The following is a 20635-nucleotide window of genomic DNA, read 5'->3' on the forward strand; positions in this document are numbered from 1 at the left end:
CTTTTTTTAAAGGTCTCAAATGTACCCAGGATTTGTGAAGGCCGGCAGTTCGCGGAATCAGTCTGTGGAGAGGATTTAAAAGAATGGTTTCAATGGTTTGCATCTCTTCCTTTTCTTTTCTTCCTTTTCTTTTTAATTTAAAGAACTAGCCTGGTTTCCTTAGGGATTCCGTGTGGTGTTGTCATGCAAAATCAGAAAGGTACACTCGGAGGGAGCTAGCAAATTTAGCATATCAAAGCTATTAGGCCAAATTGTGTGGTTAAAACTGCCAGTCTCCTCGTTTTTCAATAGCTGTCTCCTCTCCACCCTTTCAGAGACCAACACGTATAAACCCGATCTACACAAGGAATACAGGAAATTGGAAATCTTCCAGTGTCAGGTTTAAAGAGATTAAAATAGACTGGAAAACCTCAAAAGGGTCCAAGTTATATGGTTTGGTAAATGTGTTGATTCATTTAACTTGTGGTACCTAAAGGTCAGTTGATGCAGTGTAGACACAGATAACCTAGAATAGCAAGGATGTGGAGAGGGTGCTAGTTAGAAGAAATGGTAAAATCAAGAAAATTCAGCAAAGGGAGAAATTACATCCCTTCAAATGCAGAAAATCAAGGAATCCAGGGAGAAAGCCAGCAAGGCACCGTTTTCCTGAGACCTGAAACATTTGTGTCCCCATTTAGTAGTAAATTTCTTGGGCTTGTTCTATCTTTTAAAACAGGTTTAATGAGAATAAGTTTCAAAGGAAAGAAGAAATTGAATGATTAAGTGAATTCTGTGCAGATTGAATTTCTCAAATAGTATTTTAACTTCAAATTGTTTCTATTCTATTGGAATTTTCTTATACTCTTTCCATTATTTAATAGCTTAAATCATTTCCCAGAGAAGTCCTTTAAGTTCTTTAATAACTAAGTCCCTGGAAAGGATGGCCAATGAAAAAGATTGTAAGATGGAGGTTTAAGAGGAATATCTTCATTGAGGCTAGCCAAATGACCCTCTCCTCCAAACTTTTATAACATTTGTTGTCTGTGGCATCATCTATTTGGCAGTTAATCATGTACTGCATTATGACATTTCTTCTATTGAACCATTCTATAATGTGTTTATATTCTAGCCCTGAAATCCTCAATGCCTATAACTGGTTCTTGAGACACAACTGCCACTTTTCCCTCTAATCCACACAGCCTACACCCATCACACTTTTTCTCTGCTTTCATGGTAATGTTCAGCTTCTGGACCATTACTTTCTCTTTCAGCCTTCTCCTGGCCTCCCTCCCTTTCCTAGACAGATTGGATACCACAAAGAAATGTGACTTAGTAAGTGATTTACAAATCTAGAATCACACTGTTAGTTAAGAAGGAAGGAGACAAAAGCGGATTCTTTTCATTTTGAGCAGGGCAAGGAGAAACCCCATCCTTTTAATTTTCTGGTATGTCTAAAACAATGAAGAACTTTAGAAAAGTAGGATATGGGTAAAAATTACAACCAATGTTGAGAACTACTTTTTAATCTTTTCAAACAAGATTAGAACTACTTTTTAATCTTTTCAAACAAGATTAGGATTACTAAACATTTTACATCATTTTAAAACTCATATTAATGTCATGATTATTTTTACTTGTCTTGAAATATTTTTAAATGTGATTTTTTAAAACAAGGAATGCATAAAATTGCATGGCTTAGATGTATCATAACATATTTAATCTTTATTCTGTTATTAGATGCATAGATTTTTTTTCCAGTTTTTCATGGTTGCAAATAATGCTGCGATAAACTTCCTCATACATAAGTTTCTGGCAGCATCTCTAATTTCTAAATAGGGACTTTCTGATTAAAAGAGTTTGAATATTTTTTTAAGACTCAAAACAACTTGCTGAAATAATTTGTGGAAAGGTTTAGCCAATTTGCACACATACCCCAGTGAGTAAAAGACAGGTGAGAGCCATTTGAAAGGACACATCTGATCTGTCACTCTCCTGAGTAAGGTCCATCAAAATTCCATTTGCCTCTACCTCTACTGAATGCCCTCCCCTTCCTTCTGCCTGGTGATGTTCTGTTTGAAAGCTTTCCTGGCAGAGTCAAACATTTGTCAAGGCATCCATGATGTGGCACTCATTCCTCTTCTCTAGCATTAAACTCAGTAATTGAAACGATTGGTTTAAAATCTGTTTGTAGACCTCAAACCCTTTGAGGGCAGGGATGGATCCTTTGTATCCTCAGCTCCCAGTTCAATCTATAGAGAAGTGCTTTAAAAATCTTGGAGAAATGAATGAGTTTTCACTTGTACTTTCCTAACACCACCATACCTTCTCCTAGGGTATATCCTTTGAATCTCTAATAGCAGTTACAGGATCTTCTAAAAGGGCCTCATTAAATATTTGTGAATTGAATGATTCAAAAAAACTATCACTGTGGAGAGAGATGGGGTTCATGTCTTTGTGTCACTGATTCCTTCTCTGTCATTGACCATATTGACTGTCATGGCTTGTGACCTCTTTTATGCCACGAACCAAGGGTGTAGGGAAGGTTGGGGAAATTTTTTTACTTTCAGTCCTTCTGGAAGAAAGTACCCCGTTAATGACATGCTTTGTCTTTTGGATTTGAAATTATTTATTTCTCTTGATACTGTCATTCTTATTGACCTAAGAACTGGGTTCCTTTATAGTTCCTAAATAAGGATTCAATTGAATAAATCAATTATTAAAAATATTTTTAAAATTCTGTTTCTTGGAACATAGGTCATTTTCCAACATTTTGCCTTCTCAGACTTCTTTTTCTTTCTCCCCAGGGGCACCCGAAGTATTTGGATTGAAGGGAAAGTGCTGCATTATTTACAAATTTGCAAATGCTGTAACTTGTTTCTTGCACAAAGGAATTTGCACTTCACACAATTGTAAATTGATGGCTCCCTTTGAGCTCTTAATTAGGTCCTGCTATTTTTTCTTGTGGCCCAAGACCAATAAAAATCACTGAAGGAAAAATAGAGAATCTAATCCAAGAAGGATTTAGTCCTCATCCACTCCTCTTCACAACCCCTCAGTCCCCCACTTCTACCAAGAAAATTATTCTTATCAAAGCTCATTTTTCAAAAAACAAATATTCCACCAAGCTCCAAATTCCTATCAGCCTTCTCTTCTTACCTCCCTTCCCAGAGTTTCCTGCCTTTAACCCCATATAAAGCAGTCTACAAATGAGAGGACTGCGAATGTGAGGGTTTTGTTGTTTGTTTTTCTTGCCTGCAGACAATGTTGGCCTGCACAGTTTTTTTTTAAATAGAATTACTTCAAAATATTTACAATTTAGAATATTTTACACCCAAAATCTAGATTTCTCATTTCTCTTGGGGGAATTGTCAGATCTGGCCACACTGGGCTCATATTCTCACATGGCAACCATCTGTTGGAGCCCAGTACCTGCTATTGCACTTTAGAATTGCACTCCCTCGTTTGTCGAGGTTCCCACCACTCCCTAGGGTTGGCAACCCTCTCTTACAGGTAAGAAAACTGAGACAGAGAAATCTATTTTAAAGAAAGATCACTTTGAAATATGCTGGTTGTCTGAGTGTTCAAAAGGAAAGTGGATGAATAAAGTAGAAAATTCCAAGTAATAGTTAAAAGGGTTTGGGAGTAGAACCTAGTTAATGGAAGCACAGAGGAGTTATAATTTGGAGACTTAGAAATCTTAGATGCCTTAGCATTCTGTTGTAAGGGATTTGTGGGGAATCAGCATGTAGGGCTGAGGTGGGACTGAAGGAGCACCCTGAAGGGAACAACTTTCAGACTGCTACAACCAGACTTTGAGCAACTCCAGGGATGTGTCTTATTCATCTGAGTATTTCCTGTACTTGGAACATAAGAGATGCTCAAAAAAACTTGTTGAATGAAATGAATGGCTGAATTAGTTGCTTTTTAACTAGAAAGCAAGTGAACAAAGTTATTTTTACCAATAAAAATTTACCAATAGAAGTCTTAAAATTGTAAAAGTATTTTCATGCAAAAGTAAATTTCGACTTGTTAGCGAGAAGAAACTTTCAAAGTTCATGTGAGTGATAACAAAGACAGCAATTTCAAAGAGAAAATGTTGGCTTGAGATGATGCATTCCTACATGAACCACAGGCCTGGAATTGCAGCAGCATTTTGTGAGATGCTGGAAGGCTGCAAATTTGGAAGCATATGCTTTCAAAGATATGTTGTACAGATATTCATTTGTTCACTCAAGTATTTATTGAACACTTACCAAGTAGTATGGCCTGGTGTTAAAAATAACAAGAGACAGGCTTATAAGCTAATAGTGAAAACAAAGCATAATCTCTGCATTTGTTCGGTAGATAAAGATAAAATGGAGAACTGGGGGCTGGGAGGAGTTTATTAGCAAAGAGCTCAGAAAGGTCTTTTGAGCATTTACCTGTAACTGTATACCTCTCTGTGGTAGCTTTGGAGACATGTGAGGCAGAAATCTTGCTGTGTTTCAATGCAATTTACAATGTCAACGGGAAGATAGGATTCACACCTATAAAAATTAGAGAATGAAACAGATAATAATATAGAACAGTATATGCTGAAATCACCTCCTCATCCCATATTAATTACTTAATTCATTCCTGCATTCATGCATTCATTCACTCAGCATTGTGGAGTGCCTACTATGTGCAAAGTGATGAACGCGAGAGTTGAGGTCTTACAGAGCTTATAACCTTGCAGAGAAGATGGACTTTAAACAAGTAATGCCAATGTTTGTTGAGTGTTATGGGAGGAAACACACAGGAAGGGAGCATATAGCAGGGGGAATCTTAACCCAGCCTGGATATCCTGAGGCAGTGAAATAAATATAAAACCAAGTAATGGGCTGCCCCTAGTTTCTGAAAGTGATTCTCATGCATTCCATCCAGTAGGTTCTTTTCATTTCCAATGCTCATCTGATTGTTTCAATTCCCTGTTTTGATTTGGTTCATGCTCCAGTTACAAAACTCCACTGAATCCTGGCCTTTTACGTTGCGGTAGACAAATTTTCATGCTGAGAACAGTTTCTCCTTTCCTTCCTTCTCAAGGCACTTTCCCTATTAAAAATTCACCAGAACTTTAACATCCTTTACTTGATTGAGGAGTATCACTTAACATCATTTTCTCACACTTAGCATTTCACACTTAGCCTACCAGTCAATCTTAAATTGTTGGGTTCCATTGTGCATATGCAAGTTCTATATATGCAGTTTCTAATACGTATGTTTATATTCTCTCTCTCAATACTGTAAAGTACTTGAAGATAACCCCATATCTAATCTATATTCTCTAATCCCCATAACACCCATGTTAATGATAATAATCTTCATTGATACAGTAAGAGAAGCAATCATTACCATTTACCCAGTGCTTACTATGTGTTGGTCATTATGCAATAACCAACATATATTATCTTTCCTAATATTTACAAATACCTTGTGAAGTGGTTATTATCTGCATTTTATATATGATTATGTATGATAAAACAATTTGGTCAAAGTCACATCATTTTTTAAAGACAGAGCAGTGACTGGAACCCAGATTCAGAATGTTATAAGACTGGTAATGTACAGTCAGTCATTGTTGTAAATAGTCTGAACTAATTCTCTGCATTAGGTTACCAAACTGTGATTTTCACTTGCTTAAATTTGGTATACATTCACAAAATATAGTTTGGGTACTTCTATTAATTGGATCTCTATTCAAATAAATGCAATGGTATGCTAATACTTTATTTTATTGCTTACTGGCTTGTTACTCTAAAATAAAGCAATTGGGTTATCCCTGGATGTCAAAAGCGCTTTTGTTGACATTCTAAATTGAAATTCCAAATATTTTGAGAGATAAGTGTGAAGAATTCTAGGGTTGAGGGGAAGGATGGAGGAAAGATGCAGCTGTTGCTACTTTGTAGGCTGTACCAAGGATAGTTCAGATCTATTGTGATTAGCTAAGATTAGCTCTCCTAAGAAAGAAGGTGAATACACAAGTTTTCATAATATCATTCAGCAAATTTGAGTCGTTTACCTCAACCCGCCCCATTCATACACTCTTGCAAGGAAATTTGTTCGTTTATGGCCTCTTTCTATACAGGTACACTCTATACTCTCTGTTTTCCCTTGGTCTCAGATGAATGGACCAAGGGGTAGACACTTGACTCCAAGACAGCTATGTTAGTTTCTAGGCTGCTGTAACACTGTACAGAAATGTATCCTCTCACAGCTCTGGAGACTAGAAGTGCAAAATCAAGGTGTCAACAGGGCCATGCTCTCTTTGAAGTCTCCAGAGAAGAACCCTTCCTTGCCTCTTACTAGTGTCTAGTGGTTGTCAGCAGTCCTTGGCATTCCTTGGCTTGTACATGCGTCTCTGCAGTCTCTGTGTCTGTTGTTACATGGCCTTCTCCCTGTGTGCCTGTGTCCAAATGTCCTTCTTCTTATAAGGACATAGTCATTGGATTTAGGGCTTACTCCAACCCAGTGTAACCTCATCTTAACTTGATTACATCTGCAAAGACACTATTTCCAAGTAATGTCACATTCATAGGTTCTGGGTGGATATGAATTGGGGGTGCGGGGGACACTATTCAGCCCTGAACAACAAACATGCTGTAACCTGACCAGCCGTTTGTGTGGATTAGCTAAAATGATCATCTGGACTACTAAAATCCCTTTCTGGAAATTTGGCATTGGGAAACCAAGCTGCTAAGATAGTCAGCAGCAATGTAAGGTTGTGAGATTGTTTCTGAAACTATGAGGGCACAGAACAGGTAAAGAGTGAGGAAGCTGGTTGGGAAAGGAAGGAGATGGGGAATGCACACAAAGAAGTTAAGACGTTGGTATTTAGAGTTGCCTTAAATCCTGGCACATCTCCAATTCCAGTCCCTGTGTATCCTTGTAATACTTTCCTTCTCCCCTCTCTATCTCATCCCCTTTCCCTGCTATTTTTTGTGAAGTAATTTGAGAGGGTCTCTGCTGTTTCTTTCAACCAAAAGAGACTGAGTGAAACAATCTCCCTTCATTCCCATGTCAAGTACTTAAAACTATGGAATATTACTATTTGTTCTCATTAGTGAATGGATGTGAAAGGAAGATGTTCTAAAAGAAAGAACAAGAAGTCACTGGGCCAGAAACCCCATTTTAATTTTTGTACATAAAATAATCTTACAGTCTACATTTCAATTAAGAAAATCTGCTCTGTAAAAACCTCATACGACCAAAAATTTTAGAACCTTTTTTTGTTCCTAGGCAGAGCATGGAGATCAGCAAACCATTACTCAGATGGCTTCTTCTCTCCAAGTTTAATATTAAAGTGATTCTAAAATGTGCAAGTTTAATGTTAAAGTGATTCTAAAATGTCTGCTCTCTCAATTGCCCGTGAAGAAAGCTTTGAAAGAGAAAAGGCTTTCTCCCTTTCCACTTTTTAGCCTTCATTCAGACTTAATGCCTGCTGACCCAGTTAATGATTTTCTAGAGTCGATGGACCCAAAAGATTAAAAAAAGCAAAAACAAACAAAAATCAAAGTTAAATTTCCTTAAAAGTTTCTAAGAACTAAGTAGTCAAGAAAAAGATAAATTGAATGAGCATGCCTTTGTGTCAGGAGCTAGGTTAAAGATCACTCTGGAAGTCTTTATGGGGTCTAAAGGAGGAGAGTGGGCATTTATAGGTCATTTTGTTTTGGAAATATGTGTGTGTATATATGTTTTAATTGGAATCAACTCGGCAGACATGGAATATACCTAATCGAATGAGCTTTTGGTTTGTGTCAAGGCCAATCGTAGCCCTGTATTTCCATTCTTGTGCATCACAGTCCTCGACTGTAAAGTCATTAATACTGGGAAGAACCTGCAGGAGACACTGCTTTTTCTAAATACCACTCTCTCTCTCTTTTCTGGTTTATACTGGGCTCTTTCAGGCTCATGTTCAGCAACCATCAAACCCATTTTCTATCTTATAGGTGAAGTAGTTCTTAGGATTTGCTAAGCCCTAAAAAACAAAGGAGGCACATCACCTTGCCAGTAGGAATCATCTTTGCACATATATCTTCCCACACCCTTGGAAAGTTTGTTTGATGGGGAAGAATAGAAAACGGTGCCTCTCCCTGTACATTGATGCTTAGAAGGGTTGTGGTTGTGTTGGGCTTGCTGTTGATGAGATAACTCTGCTGTTACTTCTGTATATACAAGACTTGTCACTTTGTATTTTCCATTTCTCAGTGAAGACTTGAACATCTAGAGACTCCCATGTCTATGGGGAACTAGAATGCTGAGGAGTGGAAGAAAATGGAAACATTCTGCTATTCTTCAAGTATAATTTTAGCTGTGATCTGGAATATATTGCCTCAGTCCTCAGGACAAAAATCAAATTCTTTTCTTGCTTTTCTCTACTTTGATATTGTATAATAGTCACTGTTCAAAAATGCTTCAAATTCCAGTTTTTAGTATTTACATAGTAGGGTTTTGTGAGGATAAATGAGAAAATATATGTAAAGTGCTCAGAACAGTGTCCCTTCCATTATGGACACTCAATAAATGTTAGGTATTATTGTTATTTTAAAAGGTCTCATAAAACAATAATAATATTTTCAATAGTAATTAAAATTTACTTGAATTTAATGTTTTAGGCTCCTCAGTATCATTAACCAAGACAATTTATTTGATGTAAGGAGCCTCAAGTGCTTGATAATGTACAAGGTTTATCATTAGGCATCTTTATTGCACTTGTGTTTGCAAAGTACATTTCTGTCATTTACTTCACCCAGTCACATTCTAAGATACAGTACTCAGTGTCAGAAATACTGCTCAAATAAGGAAGAAGCTAAGAGACTAAATGACAAGATGAACCCCTCAGTCTAACCTCTCTCAAGATGAAGAAAGACAATTTTCTCTAGAACTTGGGTTTGTATAGATAGGTGAGTGTGTGTATGTATGTATACCTTTGTAGCTCCTGCTTTCAACAAATTCTCTTTCTTCTAAGCTAGTGATAATCTTTATTTCTATGGGTTATAATCGCTCCTTCTACTTTTAACTAAAGAATTGCAGTTTGTCAGTTAATGGCATTTCTGACCAGAACATGGCAGAGGAAATAAATTTCACATTTAAGAGCTGGAGCTTTGAGGTAGACTGCCTTGGAGTTCTTTAAGAGCTTTGTCTCCTAATCTACAGAAAGCAACACCTTTTATAATATGTGCAAAAGCATGAAAGACGATACACCCAATGTGTTCTATTTGACTCAAGCAAGAACCTAACTATATTATAAATAGGTCTAGTTTCTATATAGAGAGAGCTGGACTGAGAGAGTTCTCTGGGTAGTGAAATGGGTAGGATATGTAAATCGTGGACCAAGCGACAGGCTCTGTCCTCTTTGCCTTTTACCATTGCCTTCTGTTTATAGAAGCCTATTTGGGAGTATGCCTTGTTCATCAGGCAAAATGCCATATTTATTTCCTGGCTGTTTACAATAGCAAGGACCCAGGCTACAGGATATTTATTCTGTTGTCTTATCAAAGCAATCACTGGGAGAAGAGATAAGCAATTCATCTGCCAAAAATATTGTGGCCTGCAAATTATGAGTACCCGTGAAAAAGGTCACTGCATTATCAGGTCATGAGTAAATGATTTTGTTCTCTTGATGCAACTCATTTTGGTTGGTTTCACCTTCATCAGATGTCATGAACACAAGTTCTGCCTTTTAACCATAATTCTTAGCCCACTGTACAGCAGCATCTGAGATGAAAAGGGGCTGAGGCAAAGTGTGAGTTGAGTCCTCATGAGAACAACTAGAAGAGTTGTTCCCCTTTTTTGAAAAACTAGGGAAGTTTGTTTGGCCAAACACGGATGAGGTTCGAGATGAGGAGGGTGATAGGGTGGGGTCATATTTTTCTGGGTGGCAAAAGAAGAGAAGGGAAGGCAGGTGCCTTGGTGTGTTTGTGTCATAGTTCTGTAGCCTGATGGCTGCCCAAAGTCACTTCAGGATGAAGGCCAGTTGTCTGCTCCCCTGGAGAGGACAACAACCTAGGGTGAGCAGAGGCTGTGGTCCCATGTGGCCAGCTCCAGAGCCAACTCAGCACCATTTCAACTTTGTTCTCTTTACCGTTTTGCTTCAGGGCTTCAGTATCTTTATTCTACCCCCATTCCAGAGTAAACTCAGGTGAATTCCTCACAGCCATAGATCCCAGTGATATATTACCTATGCCGACTTTGTGTCAATGTTGTTTCTGAATATCCAAAAGAAGTATCAACAAGTTTAGATGATTTCAAAACCTTTTAATGTCTCTTGCCTTTGGCTCTGTCACTTATCTGACCTGCTTCCAGTTTTTCATGTTCCAGTCTCCCATCCCTTTTAATTATCTGCATCTTTTCCACATTTTTAAATTACCTGCCACCTGCTAACTATAGCAAACTGCTAAATCCTCATACCATTGTTATCTTGTTCAAATTCTCCTCAAAAGTCACCCAAATTATCCTGGTAGCACAATAAAGAAGCCTAAAAATATTTTGCTGTGAAAAGCCCAAAGATGACTTGCCTAAGCACAGCCTTCTTTTTAACGAAGTTCATGTTCCTGGCAGGGGGAAGTTATGGGTAGGACTTTGCTTAGACATTCCTTGGCCATTGTGTGTTTAGTGTCGCCCATGCTGATTCAGCTATTCTTTAAGTGAATGAAGGCAAGTGTGCCTGAGGAGTGATAATGGAGACCTTAGTGGACTGTTCTGGTTTGCTAGAGCTGCCATTTATGCAAAATACCAGAAATGGATTGGCTTTTATAAAGGGGATTTATTAGGTTGCAAATTTATAGTTCTAAGGCCATAAAAGTGTCCAAACAAGAGGATACCTTCACTGAACAATGGCCAGTGGTGTCCGGAAACACCTCTGTCAACTGGGAAGGCACATAGCTGGCGTCTGCTGGTCCTTTGCTCCGGGTTGTGTTTCAAAATGGCTTTCTCCAAAATGTCTCTAGGTTTCTGTCTTCACTCCTCTCTTTCAGTTCCTGTGAGTCCTTGCTTCTTTCTCCCAGGACATTTCTCTCCAAGCATCTGAGGGTCCTCTCTTAGCTTCTCCGGAGCAAATTCTGGGCTTCATCCCCTAGCCTAGCATCTCCAAACATCCTTCTGTCTGTATGTCCAAGCTTCAGCATCTGTGTCAGCTCTTGAGCTCTCTTAAGTGCTCCAGTGAACTAATCAAGACACACCCTGGATGGGCAGGGTCCACATCTCCAGGGAAATAATTTAATCAGAGTTCTCACCCACAGTTGTGTGAGTCACATCTCTATGGAAACACTCAATCAAAAGGTTCTACCCTCATCAAAAGACTAATAACTCTGCCTCCACAAGACTGGATTAAAGAGCATGGTTTTTGTGGGGGGCATAATAGATGTGGCCAAAAACTTGCAGGTTACTTCTGGCCCTGTCCATGAACAGAATCTCAATCTTAGCCATGGCCTTCTAAAAGAAAAGATCATTTTCATCATCAGACTGTAAGCTCCATGATGGCATACATTGCTGTCTGTTTTGTTCACTCTTGAATCCCAGGTGCCATAGAATGGAGGCTGTGTCATTAAAGGTGCTCACTAAGTCTTTGCTTTCTTACTTGGTGACATTATCATCATAGCACTGCATTTCAGCAAGGCCCTTCTCCTTGAAATCTCACAATATCACACTGGTATTGTAGAGTAGATTTTAATATGCTAATTAGAGTACACAGAAAAAAAATTATCATTGTATTTATGTCATGGGGCTTTGAATAAGCATAAACATCTGAGGTTTTTAATGTATCCCAGAGAAGCATATTAGGAACAGAGTGGAAAGGTAGTAATTTTAAGCAAAATCTTAAACAAGAAAGATAGTAGATAAAGAGAAATTTTATTTATTTTTTTATTATAGAAATGTGAAATCAATAGAGAGTTTCCTGTTTGCCTAAAACATGAAGTATTTTTTTCAGGACTTTAATATTACTATTCCTAAAATAAAGGGATTTGGAGTACATATGGCCCCTTCCAAGTCTAAAAAATTATGAGGCTATGATTATAAATGTTCAACAAATTATTCTTAAAATGGATAAAACCAAAGACTTACCTTTGGGAATTGGTCTAGCCCTAGAGCAAAGAATCTTAACCTGCAGTCTGTAGTTATTCTGCCTTGAATCTTTGAATTTCCTAAAACATTTGGATATGTGCATTTTTCCCCCTAAGGAACAAGGACCCTTAGCTTCCATTAAATTGTCAAGGTAGTTTGAGACCCCCAAAACCTTAGAAACCACTGGATTATATTTTAGATTGTTTCCTTATAAGGCTTGGCAGAACCCTTCCTATATGTCAAGCATCATGCTAAATACTTCATATGTATTAGCCTACTTAATCCCACCTTTACAATAAAACTGCTTTTCTGAGAAGTTAACTTTCTCAAAGTTGTAATAAGTGGTGGAGCTGGGATACCAATTTAGACTGAATCAAGATTCCATACTTTTATTGATTGCTGTGAACTATCTTCCTTTTGGATAGATAGAGCATTTGCCCAAAAAAAGAGCCTTTTCTAGTCTTGGCCATCATTTCCCCTTTTAATCATCCTTTATATTTATAAAGTAACTGCTCCTTGAAGTATCCTAAAGCCTCACCATACCCAAGCCTTATTCCTCTATGGAATCAGGCTTCTAAAGCACAGAAATGGGAGACACAACCCTCTCCAGACCCCTCACCACAGTTGTTTTTTTTCTGCTGCAGAATTAGGCTTCAGTAAGCATAATTTTGTCTTAACTGTCTAATCTAGACTCAAGTCTGGCTACATGGCACAAATGGATAACCCATACATTTGGAGAAACTCCAAGAAATCCATCCCAAGCGCTAAATGCTCCTGGCCCTGTTCCAAAATTTTATTGATGTTCCACAAATTGTGATTCCAGACACGTTTATACTTTGGCCCCCAGGATAAATGGAAGCCACAAAGGAGGCAGGAATTAAAATGTCAGCCCAGCTGGGCCCATAGTGTAGGCCAGCAATTACAGCAGAACCCATTGCCTCTTAGATCACCTGAATGTAGCACATCTGTGCTTCCTACAAAAGGGTTAAAGTAATCCAGAGCAACTTCCTAGATATCCCTTGACCCAGTGTAAATACAGCATCCTACTTAACAAGAGCAACTAAGATTTTAATGAGCAACATGAAAAAAAAAGTTGTAAATGAACATTAGAATTCTGGTGAGCGTTGTAATTCAGGGATCACTGTCAGCCTTCAGGAGCTAAATAACCAGAACTACATGCTGGAGGCTGGAGAGGCAAGTGAAAAAAAAAAGCATTGCAATTTTCTGCCTGTGGAAAGACGATCTTTCCAACCCTCTCACTTCAGATTCTGACGGACAAGCAGTATACCATGTCACTGCAGTAGAAAAAGAAAGTCACAACACAGGTGACACCAGAAAGACCATAAACTTTGTGGGGCCACAAATAAAGTTCAAAATATCAACCTAAGAAAAATGAGTGAGACCAAGGACCCAAGTCACAGCTATGGGTGACACAAGGGATTGAATGGCTTAGTGACCAAGGCTTGACCTATCTCCTCACTTTCTCCTTCTTTATTATTTACAGACCCAGACACTGCAAGAAGCCACTCTTTTGACCTGAAGTAATCTGTTGTGTCTTCCATGCTCTGAAGGTGCCGATTTCAGTGTGCAATGTTACATTCATGAGTGTTTGCTAGGTTTGAAACTGAGCACTCCAAGGAAGTAGATACCTTTTCTTTTTCTGGTATGCCAGTGGGGAGATTTGGATTACTTCAGCATAAATAACCTTTTTGCCAATCTGCATTGTAACTCAGAGAGGCAGCTGGTGAGGTTAACAGACAGAACTGATATTTTGTCATGAAGGAGCTTGGTTAAACTGTTTCAGTGGATCTTTTTGTATCTTTATTCAACACTATGGATATAGGCCATTTTGTTACAGTGCTTCTCACCTGCTTGGCAATTGTTTTTTTACTTGGCTACCTTGCCCATGCGATTACAAGCTTCATGAGGATGCTTTTCCACATCATCATTTCCTCAGTACAATAAACTTTTCTTTGAAGAAATGAATAAAGAAAGTTCATGCAGAAAAGCTCTATAGTCTGTATTATAGGAATGGTGAATTCTTAGCAGGTTAGTAAAATGTGGGTTGAATTCCTCAGGAGTTTTTAATAGCCAGTGGTCGCAAGCTGAATTTATATTATGTGTTAATGTATTGTTGAATGTAGTTATAAGTTTCACAATAGGAATAAGGATTCTGGCTGGGGTAGACAACTGCTGTTTTGTCCTCCAACTTTCATTCATCCTTCAAGTAACTTAGTTTTATCCGGGAAATCACCCCTCCTTCACTCTTGGTGGAAGGGCCTCCTCCCCCAGGTGCAGCGGGTCTGGTGTGGTATATGATTCTCGATTCCACCAGAGAGCTGCCTTCCCCGGACCACAGACCCTGTTCAGCCACAGTCCCAGCTGCTCCTGTCTCATGAGTCCAGTAGCTCTGGGAAGGAAGTTCTTCCTTTGCTTTGGGGAGAGGTGAACTGGAGCTGTGGGGGCCCTGGCAGGGAGCCTGACACAGAAGGCAGCACAGGAGAATAGGGGGAGGGAGGGAGGGAGGAGAGGAAGAGAAAGATATGGATGGGTCCTGAAGACACCGTTAGATACACTAAATCATTCCTTTTTTTTTTGTCATTTACCATAGAAATAACCCTATCTGTACCAAGACATGTCGTGTTACTTTCTTTTTATGTATTTAAAAGAAAGAGACTATTTAAATGGCTCTTAGAGGAAGCAAAGTTTGGTACATTCTGGTCTTGTTTGAAAATCCACTGCCCTAGATGCAATGTTTTGGATCTGGAGCTACAGATAACTCAGAATGTATGTAATCTCTCTTCCACCTGACAGCTCCACATGAAGAGAGCTATTATGGCTCATTTGTCTGCCTATTTATTCAGTAACTATTTATTGAGCACCTACTAAGTGCTAGCACATCATTTCTCCAGGCTATATATTTAGGCCATTCTTTGAACTTTTCCTCATATCTTGGGGATTCTGGATCAATGTACTGGCGTTCCGTCCTTGGAAGGAGTCCACTGTGTCAAAGTGTCACTTTTTAAATATGCATCTGGAGCCATATTTGTGTCAAACATTTCTTAAGTGCCTACCCTGTGCCAGGCATGAAGGATGTGCTCAGAGGACAACCTGCCTGGAAAGAGGAGGCTGCCTAGTAAATAAGCTAGTGCAGCACAGAGAACTCCAGTGGAACCCAATCCTCCTTGGAGAGAGGAAGCCCAGAAATGCCTCCCCTGCAGGGGAGGTGAGTCTGGAGAATGTGTGGGCCTCTGCCAGGTGGACAGAGCTGGGAGAGGGTATTCAGGGAGAGTTGGTGGCCTGAGCAAAGGCAGAGAGCGATTTAAAAAAAAGGGGGGGGGGGAGTCTGTTTTTTTAGCCTTGACTCTGTTTAAGAAAGATTTAGTGAGCACATGCTATGTATTATGTTTAAGAAAGATTTAGTGAGCACATGCTATGTATTAGACCCTAGGCTAGGCAAGGGAGAGATATTCAAATATTTAAGATGTGATCCCTGCATGCCCTTGAGATTACTGACAATTTAGTAATGAAAATTTTTAGAAAGTTTTGCTTCATTAAAGGAACTTATTATAGTCAAACCAAAGAACTTCCAGTTAATCATTCTCTACGTCTTCTCATATGGACTGCTTCTGAGCCAGTTTCCCACCTCCTGTTCTTATATATTTTATTTTTTTAATACAGAATTTTACATTTTTCTTGGTTTCAGGCCATCCTCCCAGCCTGCTTATTTCAGTCGTCAGTTTACTAGCTTTTGTTTCCAACTTTATGCCACTTGCAGAATGATGAATGTCTTTGTTCATTTAGGATCCTACTTAAAAAAAACTTGGTGAAAGGTCTCAGAGGGTCCTTGAGCCCCTTTGTGTGATAGTAGCAGAGTTCCTTCTGGGTGATTATTGATTGATTCGTGCATACAGGGTATCACACAGTACTTTTCTCTGGAGGCTTTTCCCTGTCTTGTAGAGATCAGTGCTCTATTTATGGGCACCCACAGCACCTGCTAATACTTAACATTACAGTACTTGTGACATTACACTTTAAATTTGTTATGTATCTAACTATCGTATTGGGGACACTGTTTTCCCAACAATGAGCACAGTGCATTGCATATGGTAGACACTCAATAAACATTTGCTTATGACCTGCATAATTTTTTTATAGACTTGCAGAAATTGTACAAAACAGTCAGTCTGTTTGATACATTTCAAGGATTGAAATATACAGTTTAGCCCTTCAGATGTTACTCAGGGCTGTGGCCAGTTTAGCTCTACATGAGTTAGTAATTGGAGCTCCCATTCATTCCTTGGAGTCTGTTCCACAGTATCATATGCTTTGCTCTTTGGAATATTCCCTGATATTTCACAAAAGTTTTTCATCTCTTCAGTTTATTCCAGGTAGTCTACAAGTGATGCAATGAAATCAGGAGAAAAGAGATCTGTATCCTTTTCTGGACAACACTGATTCCCAATTTCCTAAATAAGGATGGTCAAAAAGGCCTGGATTTTGCTAAGAGGACTCTTGTAAACACGAATACCAAATATAATAAATGCCACAGTTTAATCTGGGAAAGCCCATTGACAAAAAAAAAAAAAAAAATCCTTTTCTTGTTTGTGGTAATCTTCAGATATTTGTAGTTTTTCATTCTATCTCCTCGTGTTTCATTGTTTTGTTGTTGATTAACTAAACAATGGGTACCCATTAATTCCTCACTACCTTGATTTTTTTTTCTTGTATCTGAATTTCTGTCAGTTTGTCTAAAAAGTAAAAATGCTTGGTGTAACATTTATTGAGACTTTTTTTCATTCCACATCCCAGCTCTATACTATGAACTTTACATGCATTGTCCTGTTTAACCCTTATCATAAGAGGCAGATATGATACTATCCTTGATTTACAAATGAAATAGACGGGAGGTGTTGAATTCTGCACACATTTCTCCTGGTTTCCATCCCCCCTCCTAGTCTGCTGATGCAGAGCTGAGGTTTGAACAAGACCTGATTCTAGAGCCTGAACTCTTAACCTGCCACACATGATCTCACAAAGGATCCAGAGATCTAGGATGCTGTGCTGAAAGGGCCATTAGAGATCACTTAGCTCACAGCACACTGTATGCCTGTGGACATGATTCACTTGGTCACTTTGAGAGCGAAATGGATCTCTCAAAGGTGAGAACAAGTCAAGTGGGAAGGATGGGTGTCGTCGGGAAAGAGAGTGGTGGTTCTAACTTCTGGACTCCCAGGAGAGGGCTTTTAGGTCTGGAGCTTTGAAATTGAATGGCTGTTGCACAAATTACTTAATGTGCATTAATGCACTTCCCACCAATAAAATAGTTGTTTAATAATTAAGTGGGATTGGGATCTAATTTTAGTTTTAGCTGCTACCAACTATCTATGTGACCATAGATTTTTTTTTTAAGCATTTAGCGAGTGCTAACTCTGTGCTATTTTTAAAAATATGTATTTCAGGTCAAAGGGACAGCAGAAGCAAAAGCATGAGGGGTGGCATGTTCACTGAACGGAGAGGGGGAGGACTGCATGAGTGAACTGCCTAGATTTACTCTGCAGTCAATGCAAAGAAAATTCTGTTTTCCAATATGACAGACTACCTTAAAATGACACAGAAAGACAAAATTAGTTGGTTTGTCTTTATTTCCAGAGGTAGTGACAAAGGGAAAGATCGAGTGGTTTGAAATGAGAGAGGGCATTTTGTTGAGATTAAGAATGACCTGTGTATGTAAGTAGCACAAAGGAAGCATGAGAAGTTGAGGATCAGGGGAAAATGGGGAAAAAGTTAACTACTGAGATAATGATAGAGCCATGTAAAGTATACTAAATACCATTAGGTAAATTGTGAAACATACATCACCATGCTATGGATTTTGTTGCCACAATCACAGAGGTGGTGACAGAAAATAAAATCCTACGTTTCCATGCCTGAGTTATCTGTGCCCCTCACTTCCTCATACCCTTCTTCTAATATTCTAGTCTCCTAAGCCTTTGCTGAAAGATTTTTTGTCCCCTTAAAAATAAGGATGAATGAGGGAGTGTTGTTTTGCCTGAGCAGTGCGATTGTGTAGGCTCAACATAGTAAATTTTTCGCTCTGCTTATGCAAAAACAAAACAAAACTTAGGCAAGCTACAGTATTTCAAATGTGTATTAAAAGTTGAAAGGAGGAAGGGTTTGAGGCAATGAATGAGATGAAAAGGAAAACTGTGCCAGGCAAGAGGAAGGCCAAGCAAGGGTGGTTAATCATTCCAGTCGGGAGATAAACAAGTGAAATCCAGAGTCTCCTCAGGGATGAGGAGGAACCCTGCTTTCCACTGCTGAAATGTCTCTGACATCTAAGTTACTGAGCTAGTTACTAGGTCTGCTATTTCTGCTCTGTCAAAGTCATTCCATTAAAACTTAAAATAAGCCAGCAACGGGATAATCGTGCCCCTTATACAAGTCTTATGTAATGTATGCAAATGTGCATCTGAATTATTAGGCTTTTTTTTTTTCCTTGTAGCTGCACTTAAGTAAAAGCTTGTGAAAGCCTTGGGGTTTCTAAAATAAATGTGTGCCTAACAGCATTTCTAAAGAAAACTGGATGAATGATGTTGTCTTGAGAACTAGCAAGAGTTTTGGAAGAAATGGCCCTGTATGGAGACTGAGGATTGCTGAGTCCTGCTGCTGGTTTAGCTACTTACTTTGGATTGGCCCGTTTGCCGCTTAGCCTCTCAGGGCTGCATGCTGCTTGAGTGGGAAGAGTTCCGAAACTGGGGTGCGAAAGCCTGGGCTGGAGTCACAGCCTTGCTAGCTAGGTGGCTAGCAAAGGATTTACTATTCTGGGGGCTTGTCTCCTTATCTGTAAAATGGGCAAGTAAAAATACTTAATTCATAGGACTGTTGTGAGGAACAGATGAGACAATGTATATAAAAAGTGCTTTGCAAACTGTAAAGGGCACTAGACAAGTTGACCTTTGCATCACTTCCCTGTTTATCTCTTGTCTCACAGAATGACGAGAGAAAAGATAAAAGCTAGAAAGGCATTTATTACCGAAAGTTCTAAGTACTGCTCCACAAATTCATTGTAGTGAGGACACACTTTAACTCTGTTGGTAAAGGCGAAAACAAACTAATCAGAAAACTAGCCCCATCTGGGAGACATGCAAAACTTCTCTGTCTACACTCAAAGACACTCCCGGTTCTTTTTCTCTTACCATTCTCTGGTATTCTAGAGGGGGTTGGGGGTTGGGTGCTTTGGAGAAGAGAGCGCCACATAAAGGCATTGGCTAGATCACAGCAGGGTGGGGGTGTGTGTGCGCTACAATTTAAGAGCCATACGATGACTGAAACTATCGCACAAAAAGGAGATCTTCTAATTCCATCTGAGCTATAATCTGATTTCGCTGTTGAGTACAATATTCCCTTCACAAGACTCTGAAATCAGTATCTAGTGCTGTGCGGCAGAAGTTTTCCACCCGGCAACAGGATGACGTCAGCGGCCGGGAGGGCAACCAATCAGCAGACGGAATGAATCAGAGCGTGCTGGGATTTGGCTCAACTGTCTCCTAGCAAAGCAAGCTCAGCTCTGAAGAGCAGAGGCTATTTGCACTTCCTCTGCTCTTGAAGCTGAGGCTGAATGGCTCCTTAACTAAAAAGGTACCAATGGGTGTGCAGACAGTTAAGATCTTTTGCATCCCAACAGTTAGTCCAATGGGTAATTAGAGTCACAGCTATGCTTTTCTGCAAGTGTTTTTTTTTTTTTTTTTTTTTTTTGCAATTAAAAATTCAGCACTAATAAAACCTGATCTTTTAAAGGCTTGATTTATATGTTGTGCCTTATAATTTCTTGAAACCTGTTTTGTTTCATGCATTTGTGCTGCGGAGCAGCTTTTGACACATGAGCTATGTAAGTTCAATATTGTACCTTTCAGAGTTTGAATTTGCTTCTGATGTTTCAAGCCCTCTCTCTAATGAGGAGCAGTCTGGAAGCTAACAGCTGTTTCATTTCTGGGTCAAAAGCCCTAAATCTCTAATTCCACTAAAATGTGTTTTGTGTGTGCTTTAAAAATACGTCTAAGTGGGAAGGTTATGATGTGACTTGTAGACATTGCCTCATGGGGGGAGAGGGGGGCTTTGTAATATTTCTGAGAACATGCAATTGCCTTCCAACATTTTATCAGTTCTTTTAATTTTAGTAGACAGTGATAGCAGTACTGGAAGAGGGTACAGCCGAAGGGTTGACCCTACCTCCCAAGCATTGCAGATATTACACCTCCCAGGCAGACTGCTCACCTGTCAGCCTGTACCACACATGGACAACCTGCACTAGGGCCAGAAGGCAGTCTCTCCTGCAAGCAGCAAAAACACGTCTTGTCAAAAGAAAGGAAAAAAAAAAAAAGATGGATTGATTTTCCATCTTGCCTCCTTTAGAGTCCTCAGTGGGTTCTCAGGAAGCACCATGGAATACACGATTTATTAGTCCAGACCTGCCGCAACCTACTTCTCCTCAGCCAGTTTGCTTCTTGGCTGAATGCCCCACTTTCCTCATTTCTGACATGAAAACAGGGTTTACAAAAGCTAGCTAATTTGG

General features: G+C 39.2%; 2 long non-coding RNA genes across 2 annotated transcripts in view; both read left to right on the forward strand.

Annotated features, from left to right (window-relative positions):
- Positions 1 to 20635, forward strand: part of LOC119538293 — a 50668-nt gene that overhangs the window by 1990 nt on the left and 28043 nt on the right. The gene's annotated exons all lie outside the window — the stretch shown is intronic.
- On the forward strand, positions 13589 to 19615 carry LOC119538295. Its single transcript, XR_005217539.1, has 3 exons — positions 13589 to 13631; positions 16442 to 16494; positions 19490 to 19615. It is a non-coding gene; the product is annotated as an uncharacterized LOC119538295 (long non-coding RNA).

The sequence above is a fragment of the Choloepus didactylus genome, chromosome 6 (genome assembly GCF_015220235.1).
Source record: "Choloepus didactylus isolate mChoDid1 chromosome 6, mChoDid1.pri, whole genome shotgun sequence".
In the NCBI taxonomy this organism is placed as follows: Eukaryota; Metazoa; Chordata; class Mammalia; order Pilosa; family Megalonychidae; genus Choloepus; species Choloepus didactylus.